This window comes from Spermophilus citellus, assembly GCF_964194105.1.
Source record: "Spermophilus citellus genome assembly, chromosome: 14".
NCBI classification, from domain to species: domain Eukaryota; kingdom Metazoa; phylum Chordata; class Mammalia; order Rodentia; family Sciuridae; genus Spermophilus; species Spermophilus citellus.
This window is the reverse complement of record NC_138194.1, coordinates 21,995,718-22,014,991: the sequence shown is the minus strand read 5'-3', so window position 1 is coordinate 22,014,991 and position 19,274 is coordinate 21,995,718. Positions and strand designations below refer to the sequence as shown.

Below are 19,274 nucleotides of genomic sequence, written 5' to 3'. Positions count from 1 at the left end.
TAATTTTTTAAAAAACCTTTATTTTATTTACTTATTTTTATGTGGTGCCAAGGATTGAACCCAGTGTCTCACATGTGCGAGGTGAGCACTCTACCACTGAGCCACAACCGCAGCCAGGGTCTTATTTTTTAGTTCAATCTGTCAGTCTTTTGGTTGATGAATTTAGGCCATTCACATTCAACGTTGTTATTGAGAAATGGTTTTTATTCCCTGTCATTTTTATTTATTTCTGGTTTTTAATTTGAATTGTTTCTCCTTTGATTGACTATTCTTCTACTGTAGTTCTTCCCTATGCAGATTTTCACTCTAATTTTTTTATTTATTCTTCATGAAATATTTATTGAGTATATTTTCTAGTGTAGGCTTTTTACTTGTGAATTCTTTTATTTCATGGAAGATTATTTTTTCATCATCAAATCTGAAGCTTAATTTTTCTTGGTATACTATTCTTGGCTGGCATCCATTTTCTTTCAAGCTTTGTATATATTATTCCAAGACCTCCTAGCTTTGAGGGTCTGGCTTGAGAAATCAACTGAGATTGGTTGCCCTCTAAAAGTTACCTGTCATTTTTCTCTGGCAGCCTTTAAAATTCTATCCTTTTCTGTATGTATATTATTTTAATAATAATGTGCCTTGGTGTGCGCCTGTCGTAATTTTGTGCATTTGGGGTCCTGTAAGCCTCTTGTATTTGATTTTCCACTTCTTTTGTAAGGTTTTGGAAATTTCCTAATATAATTTCATTGGAAAGAGTGTGCATTTCTTTGGTTTGTATCTCTGAGTCTCCATCTGTCCTGATAAATCTTAAGTTTGGTGTTTTCCCATGTTTCTCGGAAGTTCTGTGCATGATCTCTTAACGTTGTTTCTCCATGGTCAACTTTATTTTCTAGATTAAATATTTTGTCTTCATTTCCTGAAACTCTATCTTCCTGTGAGCCACTCTGTTGGTGATGCTGTTCACTATATTTTTTAAGTTGGTTTTTTGATTTCTTCATTTCAAGGATTTCCACTTGACTTTTTTCAGAATCTCATCTCTTTATTGAACTAATCTTTCACTTTCTGTATTTTCTCTCTGATTTCACTCCTTACATTCTCCTTTACCTTGCAGATTAGGTTTTTTAAATTACTTGTTCTGTTCAGATATATATGACAGTAAAATGTATTTCATCACAGATCAGTTTAACTTGATGAACGTTCTAAACTTCTTTGATATTTTCTCCACTGTGTTGTCAATGGATTATTGAAGCATTTTGGTTTGTTTGGGGTAAGTTTGTTTCCTTGCTTTATCATGTTGTTTGTATATCTACCCATCTACCACTATGGATCTGGGGCAGTAGTTTCTACTCTGTGGACTTATCGTGTCCCCAAAGGTTTTCAATTCCTCATGGTTTATGGGGAGACAAATAATAACGACAACCAATTCAAACAATATACAGCACTAAACCAAATAGTTTATGCTCTGACAACTACAATGTTAATTTTCACAATTAATGGAAGTGACCTGATCAATTATTTTCCACAGGAAAAACAGTAAGTTTGCAAAAGGGTTTATAATTTTGGTGAATAGGCAGAGAACAGAAGTGGTATAGTATGTGATTATTATGAAGGAGAAGCAGAGAAAATATAAGTAAAAAACTAAAGGAAGGATGAAAAAATAGTAGAGTTTGGCTGTTAGAAGAAGAAAAGAGAAAGAGAATCAAAGGAAACTAATAAGTGAAAGGAAATATATACACATGAAATAAAAGTATAAAATAAAAAAATAAGCAAATACAAAACACAACCAAAATATACTAATCAAACATCCCAGCCCTTAAAAGCCTAAGCCATGAAAATTAACTGTCTTCAAAAAATGCTACAAATGAGAAAAAGAGAGACAAATGTGTGTATGTGTAAGTATCCCTGGACTGTACAACTCACAGTTAAACAGAGACATGTTTGTGAGTTTCATCAGCTCTTGATGAAAGGTTAAAGAATTGTTTCCTTCAGAGTTCAAAAAATTCTTGGCTTTCCTTCTCAGCAGTGCTAGGTGAAGTGAGCTGGAGTGTAGTGTCTGCTCTACCCTCAGGGTGGTGTTACCAGAGTATTCTTTGAGAGGAGATCCCATAGGCAGGGTAGGCTGCAGGTTCTTTGTTGAATGGTGATTGGCCTAGATATTTTAAATCGGCAGTTGCCAGTCCACACTGGAACACTGTACCCCAGGAATTTCCCCTGGGTTCCACTCATGTGGCAGAGGAGCCAATCCTTTGTTTCCTTCATCATCCACAGACCCCACATTTCCTGGAGTCTCTGATTTACTCTCCAAACTCAATCACTCCCACCCAGGCATTTCCAATTCCTGAAGGGTTACAACCCTCCCAGCTGATCCTGAGAGTTGCTTGAGCCCCTGGGGGAGGGAAGAGCAGGTGGTTTTCCATGGCCCATTTCCCCTGTGTAAACCCCTCTCCTCCTCTGATTTTCGCCTGGTCACTTAGGCACACTCTGTGTTGTGAGATGTGAGTTGGTCAGGCCTATATTTCAGACCAAGCTCAGGTTTGCAGGAATCAGCTCCCACAGCTGCTGGCCCCCACTGCATGGCTACAAAGTGGCTTCTTCCTCTGTTCTCCATGGACAGCTAGGAGAGACGCAGCTTCTTTCCCACAGGAGGACATTGTGCAGCCTGTCAGGTTAATCCAGGTTGATCTCTGATCTCACTGCACCCTCCAGACATACCACAAGCCTCCTAAAAATTCTGGTTCCTTTAATTCCCTTATCCCTCCACTTTGTTTGCTGGGGATGGGGTGGGAACAGCTCAGGCTGGTACTGGTGAGCCTCCTGAGCTCCCAATCTGCTTTGAATGTCCAGGATTAATTCCCAGAAAAGTCCCCCTTTTTTTCCACCTACCTGATGGAGAAGCTGTCTATCTGCTTTCTTCATTTTATACCATGGAGCAGCCAGAAAAGCAATCTCCTCTGTTCTGCCATCTTCCCAATTCCTAGTGTTTGCTTTTTGTGTCTCAAAAATATTACCCTAAAAATTTTTTTTTAAAAAAATTTAATTCTCGATTCTGCTATCTGCATTTGGGGTAAAATTGGGGGTTCATAACCCACTTCAATCTAATGTATGAAATATCATATGTCAAGAGCTTTGTAATGTTATGAACAACCAATAAAAAAATAATAAAATAAAATAAAATAAAATTAAAAAAAAAAAAAGACCTGAGTTGGGTGTCAACATATTCTATATACAGAGATACAAAAATTGTGGTGTATATGCGTATTAAGAATTGTAATGCAAAAAAAAAAATAGCAGTGTTACCTTAGATCAGGTAGAGGGAAGTGAAAGGAGGGGAAGGCAGGGATGTGGGGATAAGAAAGATAGTAGAATGAAACGGACATTATTACTTTATGTGTGTATGTGACTGTATGACCAATGTGATTTTACAATATGTATACTCAGAAAAATGAGAAATTATAGCCCATCTATGTATGATATACCAAAGTATATAAGTGCATTCTACTGTCCTGTATAACTAATTAAAACAAATAAAAATTTTAATAAAAAAAAATTTAATTCTCTTGTATTTTCTGTGAAAGTTTTAAATTTAGATTTTGTGAGTGGTAGAAACTAAAATTTTTCATTTTTATAACCAAATTTTCTACTACCACACCTGGTTTGTGATACTCCCACTATTTCATATATCTGGTTTTCTTATTTGTATACACTTGTTTCTGGACTCTGTGGTCTTACTCATCAGTCTATTTGTCCATATCTATCTATAGTGCCCTAATTATTTTTTTAATTTTTTTTGTAGTTATAGATGGACATGGATGTTTTATTTATCTTTATGTGGTGCTGAGGATCGAACCCAGGGTCTCACACATGTGAGACAAGTGCTCTACCACTGAGCCACAATCCCAGCCCTTATAATGCCCTAATTATTAAAGCTCTATTAGAAATCTTAATATCTCATATGGCAAATCCCTCTAATTTGCTTTTTCTTTAAAAATTACTTTGGCTATTGTATCAGTAAACTACTGTTCCAAAACGAATCATCCCAAAGATTAGACAGTTAATGCAATCACTGTCTAATAATTTATTTAGTTCTCCAAGTCTACAGGCCAGTTATTTAACCTAGGAAGCTATTTTACCGGCTGTTTAACTAACCTGAACTCAACTGGATGGTTCTGATCCTTCCTGGGCTAGCTCACATGTATGGCCATTGGCTGGGGCAAAGGGGGTAACTAGGCAACTTGTCTTTCATCACCCAGCTGGCTTGGCCATGTAAAGCAAGGGAGCTCTAGAGTAATCAAGCACATACATAGTCTCTTGAGTCCACACTCTACTGGCCAAAGCAAGTTCTGAGGCCAGCCTAGGTCAAGGAAAGAACCTCTTCTTGCTGTGAGAGCTGGGAGAGCAGGAACTGAAATCATGTTGAAAAGCAACCTACTGTGGCTTCATTGGACCTTTGCTCTTCCAAGGAAATTTTAGAAGCATTCATTGAGATCATAATAATGAAGCCACTCTCATATGTCACACCTAAGTCCTTATCATTACCCAAATCTTCTCCAATAAGATGACGAATTCAGGGGGACCTCCCTATAACCAAATCCTATACTCCCTCCAGCTTGCTTCTTCAGCTATTTTATCTCCCCTGAGTTTCTTATCATGGAAATCTATAATTTCTCTCCATCATCTCTTCTGTATTTAAGAAGCTCAATCAGGTCACAGGTACTGCCCTGCTTTTCCATGGCCAAGCCAGCTGGGTGATGAAAGACAAGGTCACAAGTCTGTTCTGTTTGAAGGTCAGTAAGAATGAAGATTTGAACCAGGTTCACATAGGAGTCTTTTGAGATTTTCTGCCAAACCAGAAAGAAGACCTATATTTTGTAATAGAAATGAATGAGCAGATGCAGCTCCCTCATTCGTCCCCAAACTCAGTGATCAATGATGACATATTCTCACTTGCTATGCATCCACTTAGGTGGCTGAGCCCTGCTGAAGAAAATCACACACTCAAGACAATTAGGTCCATCCCACGTTGATGATCACTAACTTAATGTGAACTTCAACACTGCCTGAAAATAATACTGTGTTTCTCTGGGAAAATTTCTCCTCCTACATTTCCCAGTAATTGTTTCTACCTTCTCCAGCCCTCAAAACCCACTACCAACTTCCTTCCTGTTCTACTCACACGTCTTCATAACTGTTAGAGAAGGAAAAATAGAGTCCCCCTTAGGAGGATCCCATGATTTCCAATCACCAAATCCCAGCCCTGCCAACATGTGTCCTCATCCTTATTCATCCTTTCTCCTTTCAAAATTGTCATCTTTCATCTGTGGACTGAATCTCATTTCTCCCCCATCTCTCATATAATCAATTATCTTCTCTCTCTCTTGAATTCCAACTCTCTCTCTCTCTCTCTCTCTCTCTCTCTCTCTCTCAGCTACTTGCCATTGACCTTTTAATATGTTCTCAAAACAAATCAGACCCAGTTTATCCCCACTCCACCATCTACTGATTCTCCCAAATGCTCAATGCTCAAAGTCTGCCTTTGCTGTCTTCTCTCACATTTCTGCATCCTCCAACTACAGCGTCCGCTCTTCACAAAAGCATCCCTCAATAATGTCTCCATTACCACCTCCATGTGCTTATGTCAGCGGGTATTTAACATTAACAGGTATTAACATTCAACAGATGAGTTTCCCCTATTTCTGAAAGACTCTCTTCCCTCATCTCTTCTGGTTGACAGTTTAAACTGTCTAAAAAGGTAAGTCAGGCACCTGCCTGCAATCCCAGCAGCTCAGGAGTCTGAGGCAGGAGGATCACAAGCTCAAAGCCAGCCTCAGCAACTTACCAAGAACCTGAATGACTTAGTGAGATCCCGTCTCAAAATAAAAATTAAAGGGCTGGGGATGTGGCTCTGGCTCGGTAGTTGAGATCTCCTGGATTCAATACCTGGTACAAAAAAAAAGTCAGAACAGATTTATGTTAAACAAATTAAGAAAAGAGGCATATACTCTAGAATAGTTGATATTCTTGCTATTGCTATGTTTACATTTTCCTTCTGAATCTATTTATGCCTAATAAATTCATCTACTCATTTAAGTTTTGTAACATATAAATGTTTCTCTGTTTTGCATGTAAATATCACTCTGGTATTTCTTTCAAACTCTCAGTTTTTCATTCCTAAAATTATACCTGGCCCTTTAATAAAAGTGGCCCACAAATCACTTGATGGTAATCACTAGAATTAAGGGTGTGATCCACAGATAAACTGAAAGTCCAATTTTAGGATCTGTCCCAAAATTTCAAGAAGCAGTTGTGAAACATATCCATCCTTCAAAAGAATGGACTCCAGTGTTAGAAATCTCAGATACATGATAAGGAGTGTTTGGAAACACATCCTGCCTACCCAGGCACTACCAATACACATTCATCCAGGATCTACACTGGACCATATGGGTGGGTCCCATGGGTCAAAATTCAGTTGTGTAACAGTGGGAGTGGTGGAGGGGGCAGATAATCCACAAAGGACAATGTGGGATTTTTTTTTTTTGTCACAAGTAATTCTTTTTTTTTTAATTGGTTGTTCACAACATTACAAAGCTCTTGACAAATCATATTTCATACATTAGAATCAAGTGGGAGACAATGTGGGATTTAAAGTGACTTTTATGATACCTTTCCTCAGAGTCAACAGAGATCAAAATATTAATCTTCTCCCAATTTCCAAGCCCATCCAGAAAGAAATCTTCAAAACAAAATGTGTGCTTCAAAGCATTTTGAGTTCTTCTGAGGAAAGGCACCCCTAAATTCAAATTATAGAATTTCACCTCTGATGAATTCTTTCTGCTAAGTTGCTTAGATATTGTGGGTTGTCCATTAGTCAGCACTAGACTCCTGTATCTTAAGACTAGACTCCCACTTCTTAAGAAGTGCCCATTTTAGGGCTGGGGATGTGGCTCAAGCGGTAGCGCACTCGCCTGGCAAGCGTGCGGCCCGGGTTCGATCCTCAGCACCACATACCAACAAAGATGTTGTGTCCACCTATAACTAAAAAATAAATATTAAAATTCTCTCTCTCTCCTCTCTCTCTCTCTCTCTCTCTCTCTCTCTCTCTCTCTCTCTCCCCTCTCTCACTCTCTCTTTAAAAAAAAAAAAAAAGAAGTGCCTATTTTAAAAATTTGCATATAACCTCACCAGGGAACCATTATATGTAAAAGGATAAAAGCTGACTCCTTGGACAAAAGAAGTCACATAGACCAATTCCATGATAAAGAAACCTACGGCTGGGCAGGGGTGAAATTCAGTGGAAACTTGCTTATCTAACACATGAAAGTCCCTGGGTACGATCCACATGGGGGGAGGGGGAGTGTTAGGTTTACTACTCTATTTAAAATCTGAAGTAAATCAGTTCACCAAAGAAAAAGATGGAAAATTGGAGTGAGGGGAATGGATAGCAATTTTTCTATGTAAAGTTTTGTTTTTACTGTAATATGGTATAATAGGAAAATAAAAATATATCTAACATCCTGCCAGGTTTCTCGCACTAGGGCAGGCCAATATCTATGTTTCAGAGACTTACCTAGATCTAACTAAACTCAGCACACTGGTTCCTGTCCTCTCCACTGGCAAATTGTCCTCAGTGTAACAATCTTGACTATAGAAAATTTGTCGCTGAATTCCTAGTGAATAGTGGAAAAATACTAGAAAATTAGTAAATATTTACTGAGTTAAACAAATGAGTATTTTACTATCACACAATTAAATTTCATTTTTTTGTGTGTGGTTTTTTAAATTTGTTTTGTTTTGGTCTCTCAGTAACACCCAGATTTCCTAAATTAAAGTGAACCATAAGAAAATGGAATGAGAAAGTTGCAATTTTTTGGATCTTTAATGTCCCCCAAAGGTTGATATGTTAAAGATTTGGTCCCCTGGGAAGGCTATTGGGAGATGATAAAACCGTTAAGGTAAGAGGCTACTGGGAGATCTTCAGATCATGGAGGGTATGCCATTGAAGGAAACAATAGGTGCCCATCACCCTTTTTGCCCTCTTTGGCTTCCAAGAATGAGGTAAGGGGTTTGTTTCACCACACACTTCCTGCCCTGATGTGTTGTCTCAACTACAGGCCAGGAACAATAGGATCATGGACTGTGACCTCCAAAACTATGATCCAAAATAACCATTTCTCTTTCCCAGTTGATTTGTGTTTCGGGTATTCTGTTGTAGTGACGGAAAACTGACTAACATGAAAGTGTAATGTTCCACCTGCGGCTTCATGATCTCATGCTTCTTCACTTCCTAGGAGATTTCTGTGTGTAGGAATGAGTTAGTACAGTTGTCAGGGAGGATATTTTGCATCTTTAAACCTCTCCAATTTCTTCTCTGTGGAATTAGGTTTAGCTACATATCTAGTTTAGCTTCCCAAAGCAAGTTCTGCAGAATATGTGTACCACAATCTTTTGTAAAATAAATAAATAATAAGGTTTATTTGATTAGTTGGTTTTTTGAGAAGATAAAAGAGTCTAGATAAACCCTTACTCAAACTAACCCAAAGAAAGAAAACCAAAATTAATGAAATTAGAGATGAAAAGGGAGAAATTATGACAGACATCATAGAAATACAGAAAATCATTAGGGGCCAAATTTGAAAACTTATATTCCAATAATTGGAAAATGTGAAAAAAATGGATACAATTCTAGGCTCATAAAACCTGCCAAAATTTAAACAGACCAATAACAAGCAATGAGACAGAGCAGTGATTAAAAAATAAATAAATAAAAACTGAGAATCAGATGAACTCTCAACTGAATTCTACTAGAGCTTTAAAGACTAACTAATGCCAATACCCCTCAAATTATTCCATGAAATAAAAAGCGGTGGAATACTTCCAAATTCATTCTGTGAAGCCAGTATAACCCTGATACCAAAACCAGATAAGGACCCATCAAGGAAAGAAAACTATAGACCAATATCTGTCAATGAACTTAGATGCAAAAATCCTTAATAAAACAAAAAATGCAAATACAAAATAATATATATAAAAAGAACAATAACAAATCATATTGAACAACATATTAAGAATATTATGAATCATAACCAAGTTGGTTTCTTTTCAAAAATGCAAGAATAGCTTAACATAAACAAATAAATATGTGTAACTCATCACATAAATAGAATTGAGGACAAAAATATATTGTCATCTCAATATATGCAAAGAAAGTTCTCTGGCAAAATTCAGCACCTATGTATAATAAGAAACACTGAAGGAACTTATCTCAACATCATTAAGGTTATATATGACAAACCCAAAACCCCAACATCATAGTGAATGCGGAAAACAGAAAATATTTTCTTTGAAATTTGTAACAAATTCTTACTCTATTCAATATAGTACTAGAAATTCTAGCCAGAGAAATTAGGCAGGAGAAGGAAATAAATCAATTAAAACTATGAAAGGAAGAATTCAAACAATCACTATTTGCAGAGTATATGATCCTGCACTTAGAAGATCCAAAAAGCTTCACCATAAGACTGTTAAAATTAATAAATTCAACAAAGTACAAAATCAAAGGTTACAAAATCAAATACAATAATCAAACCTGTTCTGTGTACCAACAAAGAACCAGCTGAGAATGAAAGCAAGAAAACAATCTTACTCACAATAACCTCAAAAAAACAAAATACTTGAGAATAAATCTAACCAAGGAGGTAAAAGACCTCATAATAAAAACTTCAGAACACTGAAGAAAGAAATTGGAAAAAAAACTAAAAAAAGAAAGAAAGAAAAAACCTCAGAAGATTGAAAGTCATCTCACGTTCAGGGATAGGCAGAATTAAAGTTGTTAAACAATGGTCATATAACCAAAAGCAATATACAGCTTCAGTGCAATCTCCATCAAAATATCAAAGACATTTCTCAAAGAACTAGAAAAAAATGCAGTCCTAAGATTCATCTGAATGAACAAAAGACCCAGAATAGCCAAAGAAATTCTGAACCCAAAAGCAATGATGGCAGCATCACAATGCTGGTTTTCAAATTATACTACAGAGCTATAGTAACAAAAGCTATAGTAACAAAACTATAAGTTTTATGGCATAAAAACAGACACATAGACCAATGGGACATAATAGAAGATACAGAGACAAATCCACATAGATACAGTCATCCGATCCTTGACAAAGGTGGCCAAAGCATACATTGGAGAAAGATAGCCTTTTTAACAAATAGTAGTGGGAAAACTGGATATCCATATTTAGAAGAATAAAATTAGATCCCCATCTCTCACCCTGCACAAAAGTCACCTCAAAGTGTATTCAAGACCCAGAAATTAGTCCAGAAATTGTGCAACTCCTAGAAGATCAAGTATCTAATGTATTGGTACAGGCAATCACTTCCCTAACAAGCTTTAGGGGTAAAGCTCAAGAACTAAAACCAAAAATCAGTAAGCACAACAGCACCAAAGTAAAAATCTGACTAAAAAGAACAAATAATAAATAAAAGCTATTATGATGAGAAAAAAAAAAAGCTTCTGCATAGAAAGAAACAAACAAGAGCATGAAGAAAGAACTTCCACAACAGGAAAAAAATCTTTGCCAGTTACTCTTTTACAAGGAATTAATAACCAAAATACACAAAGAACTGAAAAAAAAAAACTTAACCTCCATAAACAAATTACCCAATAAATGGACAAATAATCTAGAGACATTTCTCATAAGAAGAAATAAAAATGGCCAGCAAATACATGAAAAAATGTTCAGCATCCATGGCCATCAAGGGCATGTAAGTCAAAACTACACTGAGATTTTATCTCACTCCAGTTAAAATGGAATTCATCAAGAATACCAATGACAATAATTACTGGTGAGAATGTGGGTTAGGGGTGTACCTATACATCGCTGGTGAAATCAGTATGAAGCTTCTTCAAAAGACTAGGAATTGAATCACCCTAAGATTCAGCTATTCCACTCCTTGGTATTTATCCCAAAGAACTAAAATCAGCATACTATAGTGATATATGCATACTGCTGTTTATGGCAGTGCAATTCATAATAGCCCAGTTAAGGGACCAGCCTAAGTGCCCATCAACAGACAAACAGATAAAGAAAATGTGGGTCTCTGCACTTCTCCCTGGTGAGCTGTGAGACCTGTGGGTCTGCTCCTTGAGTTCCCTCACAGGATGGCCCCCAAACGCCAATCTCCGCTCCAGTCTCAAACAAAAAAACCCAAACTGCCTGCCGCCCCTGAGCAGGCGAATTCATCGGCCTCTCTGGGTTTGCCGAAGGGAGAAAAAGAACAACAAGAAGCAATTGAACATATCCATGAAGTACAAAATGAAATAGACAGACTTAATGAACAAGCCAGTGAGGAGATATTGAAAGTAGAACAGAAATATAACAAACTCCGCCAACCATTTTTTTTCAGAAGAGGTCAGAATTGATCGCCAAAATCCCAAATTTTGGGGTAACAACATTTGTCAACCACCCACAAGTGTCCAAACTGCTTAGGGAGGAAGATGAAGAGACGCTGCATTATTTGACCAGAGTTGAAGTGACAGAATTTGAAGATATCAAATCAGGTTACAGAATAGATTTTTATTTTGATGAAAATCCTTACTTCGAAAATAAAGTTCTCTCCAAAGAATTTCATCTGAATGAGAGTGGTGATCCATCTTCAAAGTCCACTGAAATCAAATGGAAATCTGGAAAGGATTTGACCAAACGTTCAAGTCAAACGCAGAATAAAGCCAGCAGGAAGAGGCAGCATGAAGAACCAGAGAGCTTCTTTATCTGGTTTACTGACCATTCTGATGCAGGTGCAGATGAGTTAGGAGAGGTCATCAAAGATGATATTTGGCCAAATCCATTGCAGTACTATTTGGTTCCTGATATGGATGATGAAGAAGGGGAAGGAGAAGAAGATGATGATGATGAAGAAGAAGAAGAAGGATTGGAAGATACTGATGAAGAAGGGGATGAGGATGAAGGTGAAGAAGATGAAGATGATGATGAAGGGGAGGAAGGAGAGGAGGATGAAGGAGAAGATGACTAATTGAACACTGATAGATTCCAACCTTTTTCTTTCTTTCTTTTGTTTTTTGGGTTTTTTTCTTTTTTTTTTTTTTTAATTCAGTCCCTGGGAGAAAGTTGCAGTCTTTTTCTCCCTCCTTCCCCCCCCCCCACCTCCTTGTGCTCAGTCACCCTGTTCTTGAGGTCTCTTTTCTCAAACCATGCTTCTCAACTTATTTTGGGGGGAAATACCTTGAGCAGAGTACAATGGGAAAAGAATCTCTACACCCTTCTGTTCTAAATTCATTTTTATCCCTTCCTGTCTCAAAACAAAAAAACTGTTATGGAATCAACACCACCATGCTCTGTGGGAAAAAAGAAAAACCTTCTGCTCCCTTCACTCTGCTGGAAGCTGGAGGGTGCTAGGCCCCTGTGGAGTAGTGCATAGAATTCTAGCTTTTTTCCTCCTTTCTCTGTATATTGGACTCAGAGATTACACTGTGTCTCTATGTGAATATGGACAGTTAGCATTTACCAACATGTATCTTTCTACTTTTTCTTGTTTAAAAAAAGAAAAAAAAAAACTTTAAAAAATGGGGTTATAGAAGGTCAGCAAAGGGTGGGTTTGAGATGTTTGGGTGGGTTAAGTGGGCATTTTGACAGCATGGCTTCTCCTTTGGCATGTTTAATTGTGATGTTTAATGGACATCCTTGCAGTTGAAGATGACACTTTTAAAATAAAATTCTCTCCTAATGATGACTTGAGCCCTGCCACTCAATGGGAGAATCGGCAGAACCTGTAGGATTTTATTTGGAATTGACATTCTCTATTGTAATTTTGTTTGTTTATTTTTAAATTTTCTTTTTTGTTTTCCCTGGAAAGGAAACATGATGCTCAGTTTTAAACGTTAAAAGTGTGCAAGTTGCTTTGTTACAATAAAACTAAATGTGTACACAAAGGATTTGATGCTTTTCTCTCAGAATAGATATACTTTTAATATGACCTTTCAAGTTTGACTTGTATAATAACATCATCGTCAAACTTTGTCACCCTAACTTCGTATATTTTGATACGCACTTTGCAGGATGACCTCAGGGCAATGTGGATTGACTAAAGGGATTTGAATCAATGTCTTAATGTCTCTGTAGCTGGGAAACATGGGTACAATTTGTTATTGGTTTCTGAACATGTCATTTGGGATAGTAGAAACTCAAAACTGAGTTATGAGTGATACCCTTGATTTTTATCTCAAATTGGCAGTTTTTAAAGTAGGTCTTCAATTACCTGGTTATAGTAGTGCTTTGCAGCCACCATCAAACAGACCTGGTGCTCTAATGTCAAGTTGTTCGTGGGACAGTTGCTGGTATGTCTTCATTGGCTCTATAAAGTGTGGCCAAGAAGATGGGCTCTCAGAGTAAAAAGTCCGTGCTGGTGGTCAGGAAGAACTTTTTGTCTCTCTTAAGTCCCTGGTATCTGGCATAAATCTCTCCAACGCCAATGTGTGGATCTGGGTGGGATGATGGACTCTGCTCTGTCTGCTCAATGCTGCTGTGCAGAGAGTAGCATTTTGAAAAGCTACCTAATGCATAAGCTTTTTAATGCTGTAAAATATAGCTGAAATTAAATGCCACTTTTTCAAAGGTGAATTAATAGACAGCCTGGTCAAATTCAAAGCTTTTTGTTGTATAAAACTTTATATATGGAACTATTCCATCAATAGGCAAAGTGTAACCAAAACCTGTCTAGATGGATAGTATGTAATTTCTGCACAGGTCTCTGTTTAGTAAATACATCACTGTATACTGGTCAGGAAATCTTGCTCCAATAAAGGAACATAAAGATTTTTTTTAAAAAAAAAGAAAATGTGGAATATATACACAATGAAGTTTTACTTATCCATAAAGAAGAATGAAATTATGTCATTTTCTGGTAAATAGATGGGACTGGAGAACAACACGCTAAGAAAGTCAAGGATTGAATGTTTTCTCTCATATGCAGAAACCAGAGAGATAGAGGAGGCAAAAAAAGGAATTAAAAAAAATGCTTTCTCACTAGTGCTCAGAGGATAAAAATATACGGCTGCTATTGGAATTTTGTCTGCAAACAGATCAAAGGAAACCTCACTCAAAGGATCATCACAATGGGGCTGACCATGCCTCGCAGCAGACAGTTACTGGCCATGGCAGCATCTGCAAAGGCAGTACCTCATACTTTTTACAAGTGTGTATCTTGCAATTTTGTAAGTACATAAGTACTTCATAGCCTTGCAAACTGTGAGGAGTTTTTTGGGGGTTTTTTGGTGTTTTTTTTTTTTGTTTTGTTTTGTTTTTTTACCTATTATACTTTGCAATTGATCTGGAAACTGAAGATGGGATAGAACTAAATCCTGGAAGAAAAAGGAGAAGCAACCAGGCTGTAGGGTGGCCTCAATTTCAGCAATTTTACTTTGTGATTGCAATTGCTTTAGTCCCTGGGACACCAATGAAGACAACTGTTAAGTTTACTTCTTTACAGAAAGGACTATTAAATGCAAAAAAAAAAAACTGCCTCCCTTCCCACTAGGAGGAAAGCATCTCACCAAGGCGATGGTGGCCCCAAGAGTCCAGGCATGGTTAGAACTAGAGAGAGGAACACATGGCACAGAGAAGCATTTACTGGTGGGCCTCTCCATAACAGGAATATGACAAATTTCCCCTTTATCAAACCTAGTTACAGAAGATGATTATAGAAGAGAATGTGGCTAATATGAAATAGTCCTTCAAGTAAGCAAAGATGGCAATCAAATCTTTTCTCAATATTGAAGACGTCTGGTTCTTTCAATCACCCCTGAGGCACCTACTCCTCACCTGGTTTCCCGAGTGTAGTCACCAGGGTTTCTCCCCTCTAACTCCTAAAGCATGCCCTTCTAGCATGTTGTCCTGTTATATAAGGTTTACTTGTCTCTCTCGCCATCCAGAGAACTGGTTCTTAGGCATTTTTAGATCAAAGATATCTTTGAGAATGTGATGAAAGTTATGAGATTGCTACAGGAAAAAAAAAAAAAGCCTTTCATGGAATTTTAGGAGGTAGACAAACTCCCTCGAATCTGTTCACAAACAGATGCTAAATTAAAAACTCTAGGCTGTGAATTACAGGAAGAGTTTTTTTTTTCTTCACATCTCACAATCTACCACTATTGCTAGATCAGGTAACTTGTTTGGGAAAAAAAGGATGGATGAATTACTTTATTGTAGTATGGTTGGATCTGTGCATCATAGGTTGAAAACAAGTCTACAGAAAGCAATCACAAAATTCATTTGGAAAAATAAGAGATCCAGAATAGCCAAAGCAATCCTTAGAAATAAAAGTGAAGCATGAAGCACCACAATACCAGACCTTAAATTATATTACAGACCCATAGTAACAAAAACAGCATGGTATTGGCACCAAAACAGACATATAAACCAATGGTATAGAATAGAAGACACAGAGACAAACCCACATAAATGCAGATATCTCATAATAGATAAAGGCACCAAAAATATGCATTGAAGAAAAGATAGCCTCTTCAACAAATTGTACTGGGAAAACTGGAAGTCCATATAGAGTAGAATAAAATTGAACCCCTGTAAAGAAAATAAAAAGAGAGACAGAGACAAGATGCGGAGGCAGGAAAGATGGCTGCTCCTTCAAGCAGCCACATTTATTTATACCAATAGATTACATTAGGTCATTAGTGCCATAACTACATTATTGTTTGTTGTCTCAGTAAATTGCTTACTCCATAATTATATTCTACAGTTACAGTATGCAATGTTAGTAGCTTTGTGCAGCTCTCAAGAAAGTCCATTGTCTGAAGTTACCATTAGGTGGGCAGGTCCAGGGGCCTGGTGAAACATTGCGGTTACCTGGCAAGTAAGTTCCTTAATCCCAGGAGCTATGTGCCTGAGATCAAGGTCCAGGCTGACAAGACTAACACAGAGCCTCCTCATGCAGGGCATTGCCACAGCAGCTAGATATTGCGCATGCATTAGTTTTCTTACTAGTTCTCCTAGGAGAAACCGCAGAGCATTCTAAGTGTGGGAAACATAGTACCTGTTACCCCCCCCCAGGAGTTTGCTCACCAGAGGAACACTTCCCTGCATATTTCCATGGTCAGAATCCCTACAAACCCCTATCTCTCACCCTACACAAAAGTCAACTCAAAGTGGATCAAAGACTTAGGCACTAGAACAGGGATCTTGTGCCTAATAGAAGAAAAAGTTGGTCCAAATCTCCACCATGTCGGCTTAGGAAGTGACTTCCTTAACAAGACTCCTAAAGCACAAGAAGCAAAATCAAGAATCAATAAATTAGTATCCAACTAAAAAGCTCCTTCACCACAAAGGAAATAATTAATAATGTAAAGAGAGAGCCTACAGAATGGGAGAGAATCTTTACCATATCCACCTTGGATACAGCATTAATCTCCAGGATACATAAAGAACTCAAAAAAAAAAAAAACAAATAACCCAATCAATAAATGGGCAAAGGAACTGAACAGATACTTCACAGAAGAAGAAATACAATCTATCAACAAATATATGAAAAAATGCTCAACATCTCTTCAGTCAGAATGGCAATAATCAACAATACAAGGAATAATAAATGTTGGCAAGGATGCGAGGTACAACTCATACAATGCTGATGGGGCTGCAAATTGGTGTAACCACTATGGAAGCAGGATGGAGATTCCTCAGAAAATTGGAATGGAACCACAATTTGACCCAGTTATCCCATTCAGAGGACTTAAAATCAGCATACTACAGTAACCCATCCACATCAATGTTTAAAGCAGCTCAATTCACAATAGCTAAACTGTGGAATCAACCAACAGATGAATGGATAAAGAAACTGTGGTATATATACAGAATGGAATATTACTCAGCCTTAAAAAAGAATGAAATTATGACATTTGCTGGCAAATGGATGGAACTGTAAAATATCATGATAGGTGAAATAAATCAATCCCAAATAAACAAAGGCTGAATGTTTTCTCTGATATATGGATGCTAATTCACAATAAGAGGGCAGGGGTGGCTAGGGAAGAATAGAATTACTTTGGATTAGACAGAAGGGAGTGAAGGGAGGGTAGCGGTATTGGGGGTAGGAATGATAGTAGAATGAATTAGACATTATTATCCGATATGCATTACACAACCTGTGTAACTCTACGTCATACACAACCAGAACAATAAAAAGTGATACTCCATATGTTGTGTCACAAGCATTCTTCTATCATGCATAACTAATTAAAACAAAGGAAAAAAAGAGATGAGGCACTTAAGAAAAATGTAGATTCTACTATTATTGAGGGGAAGGAGTTACTCATGTCTATTACATATAATTGATTTACAAAGTTCTTTTCAAGTCCTCCATTTCCTTATCTTATTTCTCATTGTTCTATTCACTATTAAAAATCAAATACTGGGGCTGGGGATGTGGCTCAAGCGGTAGCGCGCTCGCCTGGCATGCGTGCGGCCCGGGTTCAATCCTCAGCACCACATACAAACAAAGATGTTGTGTCCACTGAAAACTTAAAAATAAATAAATAAATATTAAAAACTCTCTCTCTCTCTCTCTCTCTCTCTCTCTCTTTAAAAAAAAATCAAATACTACCATACATGGCAATGCGTACCTACAATCCTAAAGACTCAGGAGTTTGAGGCAGGAGGATCACAAGTTGGATGCCAGCCTCAGCAATTTAGCATGACCCTATCTCAAAATAAAATAAAATAAAGGACAGGGGAACATAGCTCTGCACTGGCCTGTCATATGAATAGCCCTGGGTTTAAAACTCAGTATCACAAAAAAAAAAGTTCTGATACTAAAGTCTTCAAAGTTATTGTAGAAATGTCTATTACTCTATTAAATTTTGCTTTATATAATTTATAATATTTATGTGTGTAATCTGTGTATGTAATTTGCATACCTTTTAATATATTGACCCTTTTAGCAATATTATTAAAATCTACTTTGTCATATATTGGTAGGGCTACCCAGTTCCCTGTTGCTTATGGCTGGCTTGGAACATCTTTTTTCATGCTTTCACTTTCAATGTATATGTCCTTATATCTAACACGTGTCTCTTGTACAAAGCATATGTACGGTTGAGGCATTCTTGGATCCAGTGCTAGAGATCAAACCCAGGAGCCTGCACATGCTAGGCAAACGCTCTACCACTGAGGTAGATTCCCAGCCCAAGTTGGCTCATGTTTTTTTAATCCACTCTGCTGATCTCGACCTTTTGATTGCAGAGTTTAATCCATTTGAATTTAAAGTAATTTCTTTTAAGAAAGAACTTACCTCTGCCATTTTTAATTCATTTTCTAGTGTCTTAGATCATTTTTTTTTTGTCTTCCAATTCCTCCATTACTTCCTTCTTTTATGTTTAATTGATTTTTTTGTAGTGGTACGTTTTGATTCCCTTCTCATTTTATGTGAACATTCTATAAATATTTTCTTTGTTTTGCTAGGGGAATGACATAGAACACAATAACATTAAGACAGTTAAATCTGAGTTGATATCAATTTAATTTCAGTCACACACACAAATCCTATTCCTATCCAACTGTTCCTACCTACTTTATATTATTGATATCACAGATGGCATCTTTATACATTGTGTGACAAATCATATATATTTTCATGGTAGAATATGATGGACATCATTATCCAAAGTACATGTATGATGACACGAATTGGGTATCAACCTACTTTATATACAGAGATATGAAAAACTGTGGTATATATGTGTAATAAGAATTGTATTGCAAAAATGTACATGTATAAAGATATGAATTGGCATGAACATACTTTATATACAAAGATATGAAAAACTGTGCTGTATATGTGTAATAAGAATTGTAAAGTATTCCACTGTTGTGTATTTAAAAAAATAAAATCAATTTAAAAATAATAATAATAATATAAATTTTCATAATTTTATGTATGTCTTTGAAGTCCAGTAGAAAATTAAAATATAGTCCCAAAACAAAATTACAATACTATTAATTTTTATATTTGCTCATGCACTTAACCTTTACTGAGGATCTTTCTATCTTCATAGAACTAATTACCAATTACATATAATATTTTTTCATTTCAACTAAAGGGAATCCTTTAGCATTTCTTGTAGCATGTCCAATGGTAATAAACATCCTCAATAAGATGGGGGATGTCTTAATTTCACCTTTTTTTTTTTTTTTGGTCCTGGGGATTGAACTCAGAGGCACTTACCCACTGAGCCACATCCCCAGGCCTTTTTA

The 19,274-nt window shown here is 36.9% G+C and overlaps 1 pseudogene across 1 annotated transcript; it reads left to right on the top strand.

The window, feature by feature from the left end:
- The first annotated feature begins 11,158 nt into the window (after window positions 1-11,158).
- On the top strand, window positions 11,159-12,589 carry LOC308633308 (protein SET-like; annotated as a pseudogene). The gene has a single exon. The product of its transcript is annotated as a protein SET-like (transcript).
- Window positions 12,590-19,274: the final 6,685 nt, after the last annotated feature.